This window comes from Schistocerca cancellata, chromosome 2 (genome assembly GCF_023864275.1).
Source record: "Schistocerca cancellata isolate TAMUIC-IGC-003103 chromosome 2, iqSchCanc2.1, whole genome shotgun sequence".
NCBI lineage: Eukaryota > Metazoa > Arthropoda > Insecta > Orthoptera > Acrididae > Schistocerca > Schistocerca cancellata.
This window is the reverse complement of record NC_064627.1, coordinates 893346257-893363514: the sequence shown is the minus strand read 5'-3', so window position 1 is coordinate 893363514 and position 17258 is coordinate 893346257.

The window sequence follows — 17258 nt, the reverse complement described above, 5'->3', positions numbered from 1 at the left end:
ATACCCGTTTACCGTCTGCATTTCTCCATGGTGTAGCAATTTCAATGGCCAGTAGTGTATTCCCGAAATTTCATTACTCTACATTAATTATTTTTTTGGTGATACTATTTTTTCCCGTTTGTGTAATTGAGGACGTGGGCGCAAGAGCAACTGTGCGATGGAGAGTTTGGAACAGGAGAGGAATTTGTAGGGTTCTCCATCAAACAAGTCTGAAGACGGACGACAAATTTTTATATCAATTCTTATTTTACATATTAATCCCTGTATTTTATTGTTTTTACTTTCTGACTATTTTTTATTGAATTTTCTCCGTAGATGATTCTTTACTTGTAACTTGAGTATACGAGTACTGTAATAAACTAATGTCCTGGACGGGTAAAATAAATAAAAAATAAGTAGACAAAGCGTTCATTCTAACTTTATATTTTATTGCCTTTAAGATGGGTAAAAGTTACTTAGTGCAGTGTAGAACAGCCTGCCAACAAGTGTTCCTAGTCGCACCGCCTTGTCAGCGTCGTGCCGCCCGGCCCCTTCAACTTGCGGCCCTGTGTGTACCTGGCGGCTCCCGGGGGGTCGCGTATCGCCTGCACCGGCGGGGCGGTGTGAAACTGAGGGCTGCCTGTGACAATTTGATTTGCCGCCTCCAAGAATGACTTTCATAATGGGTAGCGTATTGAAAAGCTTCCCCTCTTCCGCCTCCGGCGCGCCCGCCTCCGCGCCGTAACTCATCTTTCACGGGGCAAATTCTCGCCCGGGAAAAATAATGGAGCAAGCCAGGGTAAATAAACAGGTCGTAGGTCAGGTACAGTCTCCTACCGCAAGCGCGGCGTGGAGCTGCTTTCGTAAGCCACTCAGACGCTACTAAGTTTCCGACAGAGTGCGAGTTAAATGGTACGTTCCCATATACACAAATACTGTTGATATACCAAGCAGGTTTCAGACAAAATACATCTTTCCCAGAACGAATTTTAGTTCTGAAACTAATTTTCACTGCAAACAAGGGCAATTTAAGCATTGGTGGTATAAATTTGAATTTTTTTTATATAGTATATCGATTTCAGTCACAGAGTGATATCTTCAGTGTTAAAATAAGATAAAAATACACAAGTCAAGCCTAAAAGATCGGTACACAAACATATTTGTTATAATTGGGATTTACAAGTTAAAATACATATCAAGACCAAGTCTGAAGTACTCATGTAACTAAGCACAAAAATTGCTCGTAATTCCATTCAGAAACTTAGTTACCACTACTGGCGTCCATATTTACTCTCACTATGTTTTTAAGGTTACATATTTTTAGCTCTTTAATTTCGTATTTCATTTAATATAAATATCCGTACAGAGGAGGCTGACAACGTCCACCACAAACATGGATCTTAAGTGTGTAGCATTTGATTGTGTGAACTGTGATATTATGTTAGAGAAATTACAATTCTATGGTATTAATGGAACAGCATATGAGTGGTTTAAGTCATATCTACGTAACAGGAAGCAAAAAGTCTCTTTATGTGCTTCAAGTGATTCAAGGGAGTTTGCCACTTCATCTAACTGAGGTGAAATTACATTAGGTGTTCCACAAGGTTCGATCATGGGTCCCCTCTTGTTCTTGATATATGTGAATGACCTCCCTTCTTATGTGAAACAAGATGCTGAACTAACACTGTTTGCTGATGATACAAGCAAAAGAAAGTCCGATAGAAAATGATACAAATAAGGTCTCAGGAAAAGTTATTAATTGGTTTTCTGCGAATGAGCTTGTTCTGAACTTTGAAAAAACACAGTACATCCAATTTTCTGCTGCAAAAAGTATAATTCCTTCTATAAACATAACACATCAAAAGAAATCAGTAGCCAGGGTAGAGCATACTAAGTTTATGGGGGTACATCTAGATGAGAATCCTAGTTGGAAAATTCATATTTTGGATCTCCCAAAGCGACTAGGTTCAGCAACTTTTGCAAACAGAATAAGGGCCAACTTTTGATGATGTAGAAATTAGTAAGCTAACATACTTTGCATACTTCCGCTCTCTGATGTCATATGGAATAATATTCTGGGCAACTCAACACTTAGGCAAAAGGTATTCACTGCTCAAAAGAAAGTAGTTAGAATAATGTGTGGGGTTCATAGTTGCACTTCTTGTAGGCATCTGTTTAAAAGTTAGGAATTCTTACAACTGCTTCACAGTACATTTACTCAGTAATGAAATTTTTTCTCAACAACATGGACCAGGTTAAAATCAACAGCGACATTCATGATTACAATACCAGAAAAAAGAAAGACCTACACTATCCTTTACTTAACCTATCTCTGGCACAGAAAGGGGTAAAATATGCTGCTATAAAACATTTTGATAAATTACCAGATGAAATAAAATGTCTGACAGACAGCAGTAATAGTTTCAAAAATAAATTGAAATCACACCTCCTTGACAACTCCTTCTATACCATAGACGAATTCTTGAATATGAGTAAATAAATCTGGAGATATAATATATGCATTTTGTGCCATTTAAGGGAATGGGATAGATAATAGAAATATTTAAGTATAACACTGTAATGTAAACAAAAAAAAAGAAAAAACCTTGTTTCCTGTGCACATTTCTTGCGCATTTCACATGTTTCACATCATAATGGTTTTCTGTGCTATTGATCAATGGAACACGTAACTAACTAACTAACTAGGTTTTTGTAAGCAGCTGGCTTAGTTTGAATCTTACGTACTAGTCGCCATCTTCTTCACTATAAACAACTATGTTTGAAGTTATATTTTGTGCATGATTATATGAGTCCACTAGACTTAGTCTTGAGATGAATTTTACCTAGTAAAATGCTACCTGTTTTATTGTAAATTGACAGATATGTTTATGCATTGATCGATTAGGTTTGACTTTGTGTTTGTTTTTGTTTCATTTTAGCACTGAATATGATCACCCTGTGATTAAAATCGACGTGCAACAATAATAATTATTATAATAAAGGGTTTCAAATTTATATGACCATTGCTGTAGTTTCCCTTGTTTAGAATTCTCGTTGTGTTCCCGTGGTGCACAAACTTCCTGATGGAATACAATCTCAACTGATTCTCAGACATCAAAAACACTTGTAATAAGAAAGTGATTTGTATTTTTGTAGATTTTTTAAAAAAATATTCTGATTCAGTAGACCATAAGCCTCTGTCACAAAACATACGGTTACAGTTTTAAAAACAAGTAAAAACACGTTTTTAACCTTCAAAACGTAAACAAAACAAGTGTCTTAAACGGGAAAAGGCTAAAAAATAAAAAATCATTACAGACTCTAAAAATACACGGTAGCTTTAAAAAGTTTTCTAGCGTGATGTAAGACGAAAATATAAAATATCCTACTGAAGACAGCACAAAACACACTGCAGAACATAATAAACTGCGTCTTACATGAATGTCTCTCCAATTTCCTGTGCAATCACGGAAGGCAATAAAAGAATCACACATCCAAATAATGATTAGATTCAACTTTATTTGTGGTATAAATGTTGAACGAGTGTTCAGTAGCAGTAATAAAGTTATTTTTCACAGATGCAAAATCGATGCTAAGCAAACTCAGAACATAACTGTCAACAAGAAAGAAATATTTCTTGCAATATTTGGTTGTTTATTTCTTAAAACATTCAAAAAGATAGGATACAAAATACTTTTTCTTGTGACAAGTAACTTTTCTGGTTTCTGCATTGACTGCAGCATGATTTGAAGTTAACGAAAATTAGAACTGGACGAATTACCGTTGCCTACAGGAAAGATCATCTGGCATACTGATTAACTGACGGTCGTGTCAAACTGTATAACATTGATAGAAACGGTGGATTGTATCACATGTCGGCATTTGTCACTTTTTTCGTTTCAGGTCCCTTCCCTAAAAAACACACTGAAATCAGCAGCTCATTCAGTATCCGTCAGAGTGAATTTCGTCGTGCTTTGTTACAAGGATGAAACCAATCACAGATCAAAAATGGTTAAGAATAACTCTTTCCAATATTTAAAGAGTAAGCAGACGAACGCTGTAGGTCTTAAATCATTAAAATGACTTCTTTTCATACCTAATAATTGTGCACCATAATTCTGTTCTTCCGCTATACCAGATTTATCAACTGCTCGTGCAGTTGTTAATGAACTGCAGTATTATTTCTGTAAGGCAAAAGTTGTTCATATGTTCTGTCTGGATGTAATCTAAACGTGCTAGCTACCCGTTTTCATAACCTTACTAATAACTTTCAGAACTTTTGCACTGAAACTGTGTATAAGTATTTCATCCCGTCCTTCTGTTGGTACGTGTGTAATTCAGATTTTGTAGGTACTCTGTCATTCACAGGTAACCAATGTGCGGTTCCATTTACACTTGCGTTACTGTGACCAATGGTCTTCATGGGGTTATTGTGAACTCGCCTCAATAATTTACATTTTTGTGTCTGTCTGTTGTCAAATCGAAGTCTCTTTATATTGTTGTGAACCTTTATTACTGCTCATAGAGAGGTAAAGATTATTTACAATGTTCCATTATCCTTTTTTCTAGTGAACCTTTCGTCGAACGCATCTTGAGGTTGGAACGTAGACGCGGATGAAGCCTGCTACATTTGATGCTCTGCTTTACAAGTATCGCGTTGCAACTTCATTGAAAACTTGAACCACCACACTATAAGTTACCTCAAACTTCCAGAATGCATTTTTACTCTGCATCGGAGAGGTTTGTGTGAATGAGGCACTGGAGGAAGTAAAAGTCTGCTGGGCGGTCCTGAGTTGTGCCTGGATAGCTCAGTCGGAATAATAATTGTCCGTGAAAGGCAAAGGTCGTACGTTCGACTCCCGTTCTGGCACAAAGTTTCAGTCTCCCAGATGTCACCAATCAACTTACTTGAGATTTTATTTCTTCGGGGAGGAACTCTCTGCGAGCTCATTGCTGCAAAGACTTCTCACATTGTCGGTCTGTGCTGTGTGTCATCTAGCGCTAAAGTGTATGTCATCACTATTTGCTGGTGGCGCTGCTCTTATTTATATCACGGTCATGGTTCACCTATATAATGTGCTCTCCTAGTTTTTATCGTTATTGACAAACATTGTTAATGCAATACTTCCAGAAAAGATCTAAGCGCAGAAATTTGTAACGAAGTATATGAGTATGTTACTTAACTTGAAGCTGACATCAGCGCCCACGTCTAACGTTGGCTGAATAATCTAGTCCAAGATGATTTAGGTCATGAGTGTAATTTCAGATACAACTGAATAACTACTCGTTGATTTGATGCATCCATTATTATTTCACTCCACGAAATTTAAGAGACAGATATTCACAAACGTTTCCACACAGACTTAATGCGTAGTTATTCATTGTTCTACGCACTTCACACTGAACAGTGTTATGTAGTAGACAATTAAACTGTAGAACTATAAATGATACCTCTCACACCAGGTTCTATATATATTCTTTTCCAGTACAGCACTCGTGGCTGCCGCATCGCGCTCGCGAAGTGGGGTTGAGGCAGTTCCAGATAAGTTTTATAGTCTGACGATAATTTATGGATTTGTAGTTTTAGCTTGTCGATGTCCACTATGGAAAGACAGTAGTTATTGTTATTCTGAAGAAGGTTGGGTTATCCCGACTGAAACCTAGGTAAATTCTAGGCAAACAGTGCAACTGAGGCTGTTAATTATTAAAATTAAAATTAATATAAAGGAATACTAATTTTTGTAGCATAAGCCAGCACTGTGTTTTTAATTACTGATATGAACTCGACTAACTTCAAGCAAGGCAGAGCTTCGAGAAGACTACTAAAACATTGTGTAGATATATCCAGAAATATGAATCAGGTAGTACATATCCTAAAATTCGTGCAACTATGGCTGAAAATAAAGTGGCATCAATACTTTCTGTAATTTGAAAATTTACTTTAAAATCTTCGATAGTTATAACATCTCCCTACACAATTTTAGTCACAGAATATGCACAAGAGTGGGTGATTTTATGTAGCAAATATTATTACGAAAATCAGTCATCTCACAATAAATTTTAAGTATTAGTAAAATTTAATTAATATTCATGAAATGAGTCTCTGAGACGTAATAGCCTGATGTGAACTTGTGTGGTTTGCTCAAACTGAGATCTTAAATAAACGTTTCAAGAAAATTCAAAGAAAACGGAATCTTTTTATAGCAAGTAAAAATCACAGGTACTTAATTATTGACAAAGTCAATCGAGAACATTCAAATAATTGTTACAAAACCATCAAATATCATGGACAACAAAAATTTTAAATTTTCTTTTCTAAAGCTTATTTTGATGATGACATGTTTATCTCAAGTAGCAAATTTACAAAGCATAAAATCGTTTTTAAATAATCAACTTTATGCTTATCACAGCAAAACTAGCTACTAAATCACTACAAAACTTTGTTTCATAGTTTTAAGCACACAAAAATTCCATGATACACTTACGTGAGTTACTCTTTTGACAATCTGTAGCCACTTAGAACCACCCACAATCTGTGTAAACAAGTATACACACAACTATGAAAATGAAAATATTTGATATAGAGTTTTATTCTTTAACTGTTTCTAATAACACAATTATCCGTTTTACAAAATTACACTTGAAGTAGTTGGATGCATCTCTTTTTGATTTTTCACACTTAGTATAGGTAAATTGTTTACATAAAAATGATCACACTTTGTTATGAACTAAAAATTGTTGTACTCAATGTATGCCATGACTTCTTTTCCACAAATATAAACGTTACTCTTTTTGTAGTTAGAGCGCATATCGTGGGTTTTCACATGGCATTTTTCTTGATTATTTTAGATCTGAAAATATTTCATGTTTAGTGTTAAGATGGAGGGCTGACAAACATACTTACATAAATTTTATACACATTATTTCGTTCTAGAAGGTGGGATGGATTCCTTTTAATATTAAAAGTAGCACAAGCAATTTAAAACGTATTTTTTGTATTATCACATGTCATTAACTCCCAGCGTGTGTCTCAATGTTGGCAACGGCAATGTAAGTTTCCATCAGATGCTGATAGCAGTCGTTCACTATCCTAAAGACCCAGTGGTTCACACACGCTCAGCCACGCCTCCTGTGACTCCAAATCATAAGCGCCCTCTGCCGCCATTATATGGGACTGGTGCCAAGAGCCACACAGCCCACTCACACTCACAGCCACTTCACCATATGACACTATGCAGATGCTGCCTAGTCGCAGCTCCAGTACCATCGTTCAAGCTTCAGTGCAGAGAGCCTCGCCCTTGTAGCTGCTGTATTAGCTAGACTTTTTTTCTTGCTGCATTATATGTAATAAGTCTTTGTACCCTGGGAAAAAGCTACCAGTTAATTATAGCTTTCGTTTACTGTATTTTCTTGTTCGCTCATTGTTTATTCTCCTGTCAAGCTTTCCTATGACCGTGATTGCCGCACACTCTGTAGTTCATCTCTTTGTACCACTGTGTACAGTGCTGTACACAACATACATTAAGATTAAACAGAGCAAGATATTACTTCATAGAATCAGATTTTTCAGATAAGAAGGCATTTCACAAATAAAGTCTGAATCACAAAAGGTAACAGGGTAACAAATGAAAGAGGATATCTTAAAAAATAAATTGTGTAGCACCCAACGGCACGTCCCCACCAATATTGGCAGAATGGATGGTTTTAGTTGTGCTCCAACAGTAAAATAAACAGCCTTATTACTAAAAGTACACTTTGAAACTTAACATCATGGATTTCACGAGTAAAATATAGTTCAAAGATTCCACGCAGGGGAGTGTGATGCTTCTGGAGAAGTTGAGCCAAGTACAGTTTGAAACTTAACTCTTGGTACTAGGTAAATGGTCATATATTAAAAAACATCTGAAGTACGTAGCAGAATCAATATGGGCAGATACACAACAAAAGAAATGAAGTTACACAGGTACTTTTCACACTGAGACGATAAAACGCTGATCACAGTGTAAAAACGGTATATGCCAACGCTTATTTAATCATGTGAATGCATGGAACTTACTTGGATGAGATTTTTTTTGCTAACTGTCAATAAGCGTTTAATCAAATACTTTATATAACATACACAAAAACAAGAATAAAAGTTTACTTGCTATGAAATATCTTGTAAGTATCCCTCAGATGGGTTTTATCCAATACAGTAATCATATGTTAACAATTTAGAAAAAAATCATTATGCAGATGGTTTCATCTCAGTATCAGGCATTAATTTCTAAGTTGTGAACTAGGATACAGTAGTCTATATTTACACTGAAACATGAGACCAAGAAAGAGATTACCAGACAGCATTTAAGATTTAAGAAAGTTTTTCTTGGTCATTGCAGCGACACCTTATAACAACAGAACATACCATGATCCTGATTATACTGGGATGCCGACAACCAAATTTGGAAAGAAAACTGGAAAAGACATAATATAAAAGAGTACTTGAAAAAAATTGGCAGAATACAATTGGAGCTTACTGGTAAGATAATCAAGCATAGTTTACTCAGTCTCTAGAAACATTTCACATAATATTTGCAAATGACATTACATTCAATAAATGTTAGTAAAAGATAATTGTGACAGTTTCCTATAATCTGTGGATAGGACAGTCAAAGAATCGAGTGATTCATGAAATGAAAAATGAAGTCACCCATCTCGGTAGTAACACTATTCGCCACATAGTGTTCTCACAATGGTTTTTGATCCCCTAACTAGTTTAACCCATGATCGATCATATTGTAATTTGTATGTTTTTACGAGAATGTAATATATATATATATATATATATATATATATATATATATATATATATATATCATTACTAAAATTCACTTTTCCTATCATTTTTGCTTCTCATTGCCACAAAATAAAATGTAGGAAATATTTTCAAAAACATTAAAAATATTTGAGTACTATGAACAGCGTTTGGGTTTCTTTTATTAGAAATATGCAATGTCAATATACAGAAATTAAATAAATTTTCATGACATTAGTATAACCCTGGAATAATAATTTACCATATTTTCAAAGTTTTAAATATAAAATCAGAGGAAAGGCCCATTAATTTATTAGACCTTATAAATGTTGCTCTCTGTTTATATAAATAAACATGTCTGAAATCCACAGAACTTTAGATATGATTCTATCGCAAATAGTACAAAGCATTTCAGAAGATGCATTTAACCTTGCAATTCTTTCCTAAATTAATTTCAACAAAAAGGTTAACAATCTTTTTAAAATACGAGGGTTGTCCAGAAAGTAAGTTCCGATCGGTCGCGAAATGGAAACCACAGTGAAAACCAGAAACGTTTTATTTCCAACAGTTAGGTACACCTTCCACCTACTTCTCTACATAGTCGCTGCTCCAACTTCGAGTTTTGTCGTAGTGTTGTATCAACTTTCCAAAATCCTCGTCATAGAAAGCAGCCGCCTGTGCTTTCAGCCAGTTATCTGCACTGGTGTGCAGCTCGTTGCCTGCGGAAATATTTTGTCTACATAGCCAGCGGTTCTTGTGAGACTCAGGGGGAGCCAATTAGGGACTTTATTGTGGGTGATCTAACACTTATCAACGGAAACGCTGCAGGTGCGTCTTCATTGCCCCTGCAGTGCGCGGCCGAAAATTGGCCTGAAGAAGGAACTGCTCGACGTTCTGTGGGCTGCATTACACAGGCGAAATCTCTAACCACGCCGTCATACTTAGTGGGAGACGCTATTCCCTACGCATCTTCACGTGCTCACTTTCACTCGAAACTGAAAAGAGCGATGTGATACGATCGACGGGCATACTTGAGACACTGCCCAACACATCTGTGCAAAGCTTTACCGGATTTTCCCAGTGGTTTCCATTTCGCGACGGATCGGAACTCACTTTCTGGACAACCATCGTAAATGCGGTTTCTCACATTATGCTAAAACAATGTTGCATTTAATTTTAATTTTGCAGAGTGTGAAAAGTTTCTCATGTAATCTTAGGTTTACATGACGTTATAAATGACAAAAGATGTAGCATAAGTGTCATGTCTATAGAATTTTAATTCCGTGACACTATGTAATCCAAATTTTTTCTAGATTTAGCATGGATCAATTTGGATCAAGTTGAATAAGAGTTACCCAATACTTCAAAGGGGCTTACATAAATGTCAAATATTTCTTTATTTCAGAAGCCATAAACTTATATTTGTCTTGTGCTTTAATGGGGACTAAATCCCCCATCTTCAATTACGATATTCTACCTTTTACATCATGCCTTGTATCTTACTTCACCTTGTTTTCTCGTGGTTTCCTTAACAATTTCTGCTCTTTCCTGCGGTGACATAGTTTCACAGACTGGGTATTCTATATTTTCAGAAATAAAGTAAGTGGGCCTTTTGCTGTGACGAAATTCAAATTTTTCCCGAGGGCATGCAGGTTTACTGTATGGTTAAATGATGATGGCGTCCTCTTGGGTAGAATATTCCGGAGGTAAAATAGTCCCCCATTCGGATCTCCGGGCGGGGACTACTCAAGAGGATGTCGTTATCAGGAGAAAGAAAACTGGCATTGTACGGATCGGAGTGTGGAATGTCAGATCCCTTAATCGGGCAGGTAGGTTAGAAAATTTAAAAAGAGAAATGGATAGGTTAAAATTAGATATAATGGGAATTAGTGAAGTTCCGGGGCAGGAGGAACGAGAGTTTTGGTCAGGCTAATACGGGGTTATAAATACAAAATAAAATAGGGGTAATGCAGGAGTCGGTTTAATAATGAATAAAAAATAGGAGTGCGGGTAAGCTACTACAAACAGCATTGCGAACGCATTATTGTGGCCAAGATAGACACGAAGCCCATGCCTACTACAGTAGTACAAGTTTATATGTCTAATAGCTCTGCAGATGATGAAGAAAATGATGAAACGTATGATGAGATAAGAGAAATTATTCAGACAGTGAAGGGAGACGAAAATTTAATAGTCATGGGTGACTGGAATTCGGGAGTAGGAAAAGGGAGTGAAGGAAACGTAGTAGGTGAATATGGATTGGAAATAAGAAATGAAAGAGGAAGCCGCCTGGTAGAATTTTGCACAGAGCACAACTTAATCATGGCTAACACTCGGTTTAAGAATCATGAAAGAAGGTTGTATACATGGAAGAATCCTGGAGATACTGACATGTTTCAGATAGATTATATATTGGTAAGACAGAGATTTAGGAACCAGGTACTAAATTGTAAGACTTTTCCAGGGGCAGATGTGAACTCTGACCACAATCTATTGGTTATGAACTGTAGTTTAAAACTGAAGAAACTGCAAAAAGGTGGGAATTTAAGGAGATGGGACCTGGATAAACTGAAACAACCAGAGGTAGTACAGAGTTTCAAGGCGAGCGTAAGGGAACCATTGACAGGCATGGGGGAAAAAATACAGTAGAAGACGAATGGGTAACTCTGAGGGATGAAGTAGTGAAGGCAGCAGAGGATCAAGTAGGTAAAAAGACAAGGGCTAGTAGAAATCCTTGGGCAACGGAAGAAATATTGAATTTAATTGATGAAAGGAGAAACTATAAAAATGCAGTAAATGAAGAAGGGAAAAAGGAATACAAACGTCTCAAAAATGAGATCGACAGGAAGTGCAAACTGTCTAAGCGGGGATGGCTAGAGGACAAATGTAAGGATATAGAGGCTTATCACACTAGGGGTAAGATAGATACTGCCTACAGGAAAATTAAAGAGACCTTTGGAGAAAAGAGAACCACTTGTATGAATATCAAGAGCTCAGATGGAAACCCAGTTCTAAGCAAAGAAGGGAAAGCAGAAAGGTATAAGGAGTATATAGAGGGTCTGTACAAGGGCGATGTACTTGAGGACAATATTATGGAAATGGAAGAGGATGTAGATGAAGATGAAATGGGAGATATGAAACTGCGTGAAGAGTTTGACAGAGCACTGAAAGAACTGAGTTGAAACAAGGCCCCGGGAGTAGACAGCATTCCATTAGAACTACTGACGGCCTTGAGAGAGCCAGTCCTGACAAAACTCTACCATCTGGTGAGCAAAACGTATGAGACCGGCAAAATACCCTCAGACTTCAAGAAGTATATAATAATTCCAATCCCCAATCCCAAAGAAAGCAGGTGTTGACAGCTGTGAAAATTACCGAACTATCAGTTTAATAAGTCACGGCTGCAAAATACTAATGCGAATTCTTTACAGAGGAATGGAAAAACTAGTGGAAGCCGACATCGGGGAAGATCAGTTTGGATTCCGTAGAAATATCGGAACACGTGAGGCAATTTTGACCATACGACTTATCTTAGAAGCTAGATTAAGGAAAGGCAAACCTACGTTTCTAGCATTTGTAGACTTAGAGAATGAGCAAGCAGTGAAGGAAACAAAAGAAAAATTCGGAGTAGGTATTAAAATCCAATGAGAAGAAATAAAAACTTTGTTGTTTGCCGATGACATTGTAATTCTGTCAGAGACAGCAAAGGAGCTGCAAGAGCAGTTGAATGGAATGGAGAGTGTCTTGAAAGGAGGGTATAAGATGAACATCAACAAAAGCAAAACGAGGATAATGGAATGTAGTCAAATTAAGTCGGGTGATGCTGAGGGAATTAGATGAGGAAATGAGACACTTAAAGTAGTAAAGGAGTTTTGCTATTTGGGGAGCAAAATAACTGATGATGGTCGAAGTAGAGAGGATATAAAATGTAGACTAGCAATGCCAAGGAAAGCGTTTCTGAAGAAGAGAAATTTGTTAACATCGAGTACAGATTTAAGTGTCAGGAAGTCGTTTCTGAAAGTATTTGTATGGAGTGTAGCCATGTATGGAAGTGAAACATTGACGATAAATAGTTTGGACAAGAAGAGAATAGAAGCTTTCGAAATGTGGTGCTACAGAAGAATGCTGAAGATTAGATGGGTAGATCACGTAACTAATGAGGAGGTATTGAATAGGATTGGGGAGAAGAGAAGTCTGTGGCACAGCTTGACTAGAAGAAGAATCAAATGGACAAAATCCTAGGGATTATGCTGTAGATTATTCATAAAACTTCCAGAATTTTTGATATACTCTACCTAATTAATACGGTTTTAACTAAAATATGTTCTACAAAGTCTACCTGTTTCTCAAATGTATCTTTCAGTCTGATTCTAAATGTGTGGTACATGGAGACCAAAACATTTTAAATTTGCTTGATGAAGAAACTCTTTTCAGGATTTGAATATAAATTGAGATCCATTATCAGAAAAGACAAGTTTTTTAATACCAACGTGAGTGTAATAATTTCCTATAATTTTATAAATAACTTCCTTGTTTGTTCCCTTCTTAAATGGGACAAGTTTTACAAATTTAGGAAATATTTTAGCCAGTACAAAGCTATAGAAAAATCTGCCTTTTGTTTTTCATTATGGCACATAAAGTTCGATGGTTGCAAGAGCTAATGCTTTATATGGCAAAACGTTTTGCATTAATCCTCTGCACATGATTGTTAACGTTTACCCCTTGGCAACGATCACCAGTAGCAAGTTTCTTTTTTGCTCTTCTCCCAATGTTGTCTGCGCATATGTTCTGTGTTGAACACACTGTTTTGAACCACAAAATCTAAAACTTTCGTATACATACTTGATTAAAATGTCAGAGTGTTATTCAGGCCAGCACAGTTTCCAGTCATCTAAATCTGGTCTAGGTCTCTATTTCGGTACCTTATAATACTGCTATACTTTTACATTTTTCGTTTTATCTAAATAACCTTAGATAAGTTTCTGCTCCTCATCATGATTATGGTTCATTCTGATATCTTTAAAAATCTTTAAAATTCCTTCCTCACCTGTTAATTTCTTTAAATTCATAATCTTTACTACATTTTCTCATTTTCCATTATTGTGTTTGGAATCAGCACACTACATGTTCACGGAAACCTAAATTATTTGCATTCTTCTAGGTCCTGCCTGTCACCTGTCATTCAGATTATCTATTTGTCTGTGTGCTTGCCTGCTTAGCACAGTAGCACAGTATTTTAGCCAACATACGTCGATGTAGTTAAGGTCTTGGTCAGGTTCATTTTGTTACAATGCCTCTTTTAGGCCTACAATGGTATGTCAACTACCTGCTCACGATGTTACTTTTTACCCTCATGTTTTCTGTAAGTATATATATATATATATATATATGTGTGTGTGTGTGTGTGTGTGTGTGTGTGTGTGTGTGTGTGTGTGAGTGAGTGTGTAAATAACATTGCAACAGCTGGCATAAGCACTGCATTTTTTTATTGCTGTTGTATTTTTCAGATATTTTAGACACTGAATTAACTCTGTCACACTTTAAAAGCACATACAGCAATTAAGATATGGAGAATTCATTATAAAGTTTCATTGTACATTGCACCGAGTGTGATACAGAGGTCGAAGTATGGATGTTCACAAGTGCTGTTTAACCTGTAAGTTCATGGTATAAATATTGTGAGTGTGTGTGTGTGTGTGTGTGTGTGTGTGTGTGTGTGGATGTGTGTTTGTGTGTGTATGTATGTGAGACTGTGTGTGTGTATGTATTTGAGACTGTGTGTGTGTTTCTGGCGTATTTTAGATGTGGAAATACTGCAAATTACATCCACTACATAGTTTTTCATGCTGTGTGTGCTTATGTGGTTCGTTACATCATGAGTTTTCCATAGAATCTAGCCAACTTGACTGTCAAAGGTTAATCAGCACAAAATACCATGCACCTTATTTTCTTGATTATTCGACTGGTATTTGTCCAAAAACGCTTTCTTAAATTGCTCATATGTTCCATTTCTGTACCAGTCCTTAGGGCCCATCTTTGAGCTCAGTCACCTAAATGTACTCTTAACAAACGATACTTCTTCTGTTACATTCCACCATTTGAGTAAATAGCCTTGGACCTAATTGAGAAATTACTGAGCTCTGTTTTGTTTTCTGATAGTAAAGACCTTTGCAGAATAGCTATAGTGAAGAAAAGTTTCCTTACTGGTTCTTGCACAAGTGTGAGCCGGTACAGGTCGCTATTTCATTTTTTTTTTAAGTACCCGCCTTCTCCCTACTCGCCGCGATGTCAATATCGAGATCGGATTGGAGTCTCTGGTCGCCGTATATCTTTAGCTATTTGGCTTCCCGCGAGCCGCGAGGCGACGGAACGAGGAAGAAGCGGGTTGCTGGGAGTTAGCTCTGAGCTGTGCGTGAGCAGCGACGTCAGTGTCTGTGGGTGAGGCCGCTTGGTCTGTGGGCTCCGCAAAAGCAGTCGGTTGGGGACGAAACGGCTTGGGCTCGAAGATCCCAGTGTGGAGGACCGGTGTTGTCCCGATGGCGATCATCGTGTGATCAGCCAAGGGCTGAGAAGTGATTTCTTTGTTCTGTCCTTGGATTCCGACGACGGATAACGGCAAGTTTGGTACATGAGGTGAACGTAAGAATTCTAAAATGGTGCACGTTGGTGGCGCGTTTAGCAGACTTGTGAGTGGTGTAAGCTTTGCGCCGGTACTGCAGTCTCCAGTTAGAGCGCTGCTTGTCATGAGAGCGTTGATTTCGACATTGTCATTTATTTAGCTGCCTTACGGTAAACGACTGTTTTGGATCGAAGATGGATCCAAGTGTTGTTGTTGTTGTTGTTGTGGTCTTCAGTCCTGAGACTGGTTTGATGTAGCTCTCCATGCTACTCTATCCTGTGCAAGCTTCTTCATGTCCCAGTACCTACTGCAGCCTACATCCTTCTGAATCTGCTTAGTATATTCATCTCTTGGTCTCCCTCTACGATTTTTACCCTCCACGCTGCCCTCCAGTACTAAATTGGTTATTCCTTTATGCCTCAGAACATGTCCTACCAACTGATCCCTTCTTCTAGTCAAGTTGTGCCACAAAGTTCTCTTCTCCCCAATTCCATTCAATACCTCCTCATTAGTTATCCTAGTGGCGGACCAAATCATTGTTTGTCTTATTAAGACACCTAAGTCGCCCACTACCGTGTTAAACACTGTTATCTACAGTTATAACGAGTAATTTGACACTCTGGTAGTGTCCACGATTGAACTTTGGAGTTACTGTTAAGTATTTGTAGTAATTGAAAGATTCACTGTGGAGCTTTGTATTTGGACGCTTAAGAATCGTGTTAATTGCAGTTCACTTCTTACAGTCTTCACCTCTTACAGTCTTCTTGTCGTGGCTACATCGCCGATAGTATTTTCATAATTTAGTTTGGGATGTCATTTTGTGGATTGGTGTGGCCTTCCCAAGAGTTTAAAGCCCCAAATATCTTCTTACTGCGTTTGCTGGGTTGGCTTACAACAATTGATTTGTTTCTTGTCTACCCCAGAATACTGCTGTTAGGTGCGGTGGGGTATAGTCGAAGTGTTCAGTAGTACCGCATCTACTCCTTCGCCAGTTTTAAGATTTGCGAGCCGCATCCGTATCGAAGTATAATCCCAGTCTGCAATTTGTGTAAGTTGATTGCGTCCTGTTAACGTTTTGTACATTGTGGAAAATCTTTCCAGTGGCACATGTGATCCTGAAGGAGAGCAAGGTGCACAACAGCGCATGACCACGACAAAATCGAAAGATATGTATTGTATATTTTTTTATTTTTTTTAACGGATGCAATCACTGAGCTTGGGAGTTTATGTGTGCTTTTTCATTTATTTTGAAAAGATTTACATAGCTGGTTAATTATAACATATATGCTTAATTATTTGCCTTAATTAGTCAGGTGTAGTATGCATCACATGTAGGGAGGTTTTGCGGTACAAAGTGTTTCAAAGGAAGGAAAATATTTTGTAATATGATGCGCATCATAGAGGCTACGGGGTTTGAGTGTAGGTTGATAGTAATTAGATTTTACTGTGTTTAAGTTGTTTTAATTAAAATTTTGTGATCAGTATTTTATTGCCTTTAAAGACCATCCACAAGCATGGCTTCATCAATTTTCTCATTGTTTTCCTCCCAACTGGTCATTGGAGCACAGGTTAGAATTTATGTGTGGCTACTTGGAGAATGAACCAGCTGTAAGGATGCAATCGGTCATTCACGATTGTCACAGTGAAGGAGAATTTTATCATGCCTTCCTCTCAGCATATTGGTCTCAAGCTACACAAGACCGAGTAAAGCATAGTATCATAATGATGAAACATTTCGAACAATCTGAATTTTACAGTCTTGTGAAATATTTTGAAGACATGTTGCACAAGAATCAGTACCTGTCAAACCCATACAGCCCTTCAGAACTCATCCGCATTTGCTTAATGAAATTGCCTGAACATTTA